Consider the following 5196-nt stretch of genomic DNA (forward strand, 5'->3'; position numbering starts at 1 on the left):
AGAAACTAGTTGGTTCCTGGATATCATATCTGGGTTTTTTGGAGGATGATCAGAAAAGGCAGAACTCACGACCCAAAAAACTAGGAAAATTAGAAAGGTTATATACTTAAAAGTGTCCCATATTGGATCTATACATATCTATGGACCAAAGATGTTTATTACTACGGCAACAAAGCGAGATATATAATGTTATTTGTCAACAACAGACAAATTGTGCTATGGTTCTGACAACACTAAAAAGAAATTGCATTGCACGTGGATAACAATATAAAAAGATAAGGATGATGGTTTTCCAGTTGAATTCAAATAAGCTTCTACAGTAGATCTGCAGTAGATTAGGTTGATAATTTCTCAATAAATTAGGATTAGGATTAGGATTAACATTTGCATTTCAATTCAAATAAGAGTTGTGTCCTATGTTTTAGGAATTTGTGATGATGAGGTTTATCTCCTCACTAGTATTTCTATATGTAGGAATTATGAATGAAGTAAACAGAAATTAAACAAAAACTCCATTATTCCTCTAAAGTTCAAGAGGCTAGTCACCTCGAATTGACTAAGTTATCCTTTTAATTTTTCAATTCATAACAAATTGTTAATGAAAGAACCAGGTGGATAGTTTTTTTTTTTTTTGTTTTTTTTGTTTTTTTTTTTTGCATGTCTTTCCCCAAAAATTCAGGCTAAAGTCATATCTTACCAAACCCCTTCGTTGTTATAATTAATTTAAGAAATGTTATGTGCACAACATTTTCACAACACGTGCATAATAATTTTACAAAATTTTCATAACAAATCCTAAGTAGCGAATTGTTACTGGTTGTTACTGTTAGAATTTTTTTTTAAAAAAAAAGTAATTTTAGTAGTAGTTTCAAATGAAAACCAATAACAACTTACCACTTAGATTTTATTGTGAAAATATTGTGTATATAACACTTCTCAATTAATTTATACCTTTAACCGAATTTGTGAGCAGAGTGGCTAAATTTGAATGTGCTTTTTATTTGTTATTTGTTGAGTGGAGACTAGGGACATGAGCCAATTAGTGGGTAGCAAATGCTTACACTAAAAATAATTAAACAACTAGATAAAGGGTGATTCTGAAAAAAGAAAATTACACAAGCACTACAACAAAAGTGGACTATGGTTACGAAACCTTTGTCACAATATGTCCTTATTTCGTCACCAAATACATATGGTGATGAAATGGTGACGAAACAACATTCATCACCTAAGCTCCTTCACAGAATGTATTGGTGACAAAAATGTTTCGTCACCAATAAAAAATGATAGGTGGCAAAATTTTTTTGTCACAAAAAAAAAAAATGATAGGTGACAAAAGTTTTTCATCACCTAATATTTTTGTCACTAAATCTTATTTTCAGTGACGGAATATTTCGTCACCAAGTTTTTTTTTGTTTTTTTTTTTATTTTTTTTCCAATTTCAATAGATTAGGTGATGAAGTTTTGTGTCACCGATTGTTTTTTTTTTTTTTTTTTTTATAATTTCAATAGATCAGGTGGCAAATTATTTCATCACCAATTTCGTCTTATAGTCAGATATGGTGATGAGAATTATCGTCACCAATTTTATTTTATTTTTATTAATATTCTTTACATTTACTTGCCATTACATTAACCTGTTCATTTCTAACCAAATCCATAAAATAAAAAATTTTTAAAAAAATCCATTCATTTCTAACTAAATCCATAAAAAAAAAATATCCATACAATCTAAAAATGCAATAAAGATGTTCACAAAGTAATTACAACCATTTATATACAAATGATTTCTTAGCTTCCAAACTTTACAGAAAATTATTTAAGTTCAAGTAGTCCCACAAAAGCTATCTTTTTGCCACCAATCCCATATTTGCACAAGTATAAAGGAAAATACATCAATAACAAACTAGATTGCAAACCTATATCCCTGATAAGATGTATTACAACAAAAAAAGATTATTATTAGTAAGACAATGCAGAAAATGTCCATAGAATACCCAATAACAAACTAGACAAAATAATCATAATGCAACATCATATGAAGCCAAACTATCAAAGAAAAAAGACCCATAACATTCTCATCAAATAAAAACCAAACCCACATTACAAACCATGGAGAAATCATAAAGAATTAGGAAAAATCTCAATCTAAAACTGATAGGCCAAAAACGAATTGACCCCTTGTGATAAATTAACCAATTAATTTAGTCAAGTGAATTAATTAAGTTAATTAACATGCAAACGCGTGGTAGCACAAACAAATCACCAATAAACTAAGTATGCAGTGGAAAATAAATTTAACACGGTGATTTGTTTACAAATGGGAAAAACTTAACGGCAAAAACCCCACCGGGTAATTTTCAGGTCACCACTCTCGAAATTCCACTATTATCACAACAGGCGATTACAAGTAAAGAAATCTCAGTACCTTATACCAACCTACAGCTGAACCCTTATCCCAATACCCAATTGGACTTATTCTATAGTGACAATTTCTCTTTTCGATGCATGGCTCCCAAGTATGTGACTAACCAATGTACGGATCCCAGTACGCGACTTCAATCACCAACTAGAGAAGGTTGTTGGCTGCAAAGTTCTTCAGTTTATCCCAACAATGAAGATCAATAAGATGCTTGGTCACAAAACCCTATGGTGCACATACACAGCAACTTCTTCAAGAACGATGAACTAGAGCAAATTCTGTCTCCGGTCACAATTTGCTTGAACAAACTTTGCTCAACACTTGTGCAACTTGTGAACACTTTGACGGCCCTTAAAATACTCCTTTTATATGTCTAGGGTTAGGAGAAAAGAAGTCTCAAAGACACATTCACGGATTCCAAGAAAACAGATCAAAATTTCTATTTTTCTTAAACCTCGACAGATAGGAGGTGTCGAGCAAGTGTCGAGTAGCTGTCGAGCAGGTGTCGAAAACACAAGCTGAAACAGCTTTCTTAAGCTCGATAGATGCAGCTATCGAGCCAACTGTCAAGCTTTAATGAATTTGCACTATTCAACTTGTTTCTTGGACAGACTTGATGACTTCAACACTTGATCTTGAAACCTTATTTCTTGAAGTATTAAAAACACCTAAATCTACCCAATTACAAGTAAAGTGTGTTTTGTCAAATGATTAGTCAATTACATAAAATAGTGACATATGTTCCTAACAAGTGAATCACATATGTCCTAACAAAAACAAAACAAATAAAGTGAAATCCAAAACAAAAATCCAATCACCATCATAAACACAAACCCAACCACCACATCGAATGAAAAATCTAGCCAACACTATTAAAAAAAAAACTAGCCACCACTATTAAACAAAAACCACAGCCACCACCATAAACAAAAAACTCACCACCACCATTAAACAAAAAACACAGCCACCACCATTAACACAAAATCTCAGCCACTTCCATACACAAAATAGCCAGCCATCATAATAAACAAAAACTCAGCCACCACCATAAACAAAAAACCCACCACCACTATTAAACAAAAAACACAGCCACCACCATTAACACAAAAACCAGCCACCACCATAAACAAAAAGCACAGCCACCACCATTAACACAAAACATTTCAAGCATAAGAACAAACAAGCAAACCACATATAGGTAGTAGCTAAGCCAAGAAATTGGGTGGATAAAGAAGCACATATGAGAAAACCCAAATCACAGACAAGATGAACTAAGCAACAAATCATATATTGGCAAAACTCATGTGTTTTTAATGGCCACAACTTCTTCCAATTGCTTCCCCTTGACCCACTTAGAAGCTGAAAATTATGATAGAGAGCAATTAGAACAATCCCTTGCAATAACAAAGGCCACAATGCCATGAAAAAAGGACAATAAGCTAAAGCAGAACACAAACAGCAACTTCCAAAAACTTGACAAATCAGTTAAAGAGACAGATATTTAAAAGCAATTTCTAACTCTAGACCAAGTTTCAGAAATTTTCTCAATAAACTAGCAAAATCTCAATAAACTGAGTGATGGATTGTTACTGTAGGCAATCTATTTTTTAATGGAACATTGACTTCCAAACCAAATTACCCTAGCAAGATGACATTGAGTAAATAGATGTAGTGAGGATTTTATCTGAAATTTGCAAAGAGAGAAACTTGAATTTAAGTTGAGTTGAGAGCAATGAGCATACCTGTTCATATATATAAACAGGTATGCTCTCAACTCAAATTCAAGTTGCTCTCTTTGCATATATATATATATATATATATATATATATGTGTGTGTGATAGGAATTTTTTCTCTGGTATATAAAATATGTTATTGGTAGCTGTATAACATTTTGATAATTATCATTCTATTATAAATAAATGAGAGTGGTCCATGTAAAAAGTCGAATGGCCTTACTACCGTCCATGTAACAACCATATTGGACAAGACATACCATAAAATGAAATCAAATTAAATAATGGTAGAAAAACAAAGAAATCAAACATTAACATGCCTCTTTTTCTGTACTTGTCAGCCTTTTTAAGGATCACTATTTGAGATGTATACAAAACCAATTTATAGATAGAGCAGCACAGTTCCATAGAAACACACTAAATCTATCCAAATTAATAAAGAAGACCTAGAAGAGAAAATCAAACTGGGTATGTAAAAACTTGACTAAAAGATTAGACAAACCCACAAAGGAATTAACTTTTACATTTAAGTTTCAAACAAAGACAAAGTCAAAGACTTTAATTTATGTTATTTTTTCTTGCACATAACCATGAAACAAAAGGGAAAGACTCTATTACCTTCTCCAAACCCAAAATTTATGTCCTAAAACCAACACCCTCTCTAATCCGGAAATCAATATCTTGCTAATCCTAAAAGTTGAAAAAAGATTGATGAGAGAGAGAAGAGTGATGAGAGAGAGGATCGATGAGAGAGAGAGCTTACCGGTCTTTTTGGGAGGCTGAGAGGCATGGGTCTGTATGTGGGAGGAGAAAGAGAGAGTATGATCAGAGTTTTGTTTACACAAATAAAAAATAATGGAAAAAAAATCAAAAAAATTTAGAACGTGCTTGAAAATTGGGCACGGCGCAAAAAAGAAATAAAAAAATTTGAGAGATACTATGTCCACAACATTTTTATAATATTTTCACAATAAATCATAGGTGGTTAGTTGTTATTTGTTTAAATTTGAATCTAACACTAAGATTAATTTTTTGCCCCC

General features: G+C 32.1%; 1 long non-coding RNA gene across 1 annotated transcript; it reads right to left on the reverse strand.

The window, feature by feature from the left end:
* Window positions 1-3726: 3726 nt before the first annotated feature.
* LOC126702255 (uncharacterized) lies at window positions 3727-4975 on the reverse strand. The gene is made up of 3 exons (XR_007647692.1): window positions 4920-4975; window positions 4775-4846; window positions 3727-3781 (listed from the first exon to the last, which is right to left on the reverse strand). It is a non-coding gene; the product is annotated as an uncharacterized LOC126702255 (long non-coding RNA).
* Between the last annotated feature and the right edge of the window lie 221 nt (window positions 4976-5196).

Source organism: Quercus robur, chromosome 10, assembly GCF_932294415.1.
Source record: "Quercus robur chromosome 10, dhQueRobu3.1, whole genome shotgun sequence".
NCBI lineage: Eukaryota > Viridiplantae > Streptophyta > Magnoliopsida > Fagales > Fagaceae > Quercus > Quercus robur.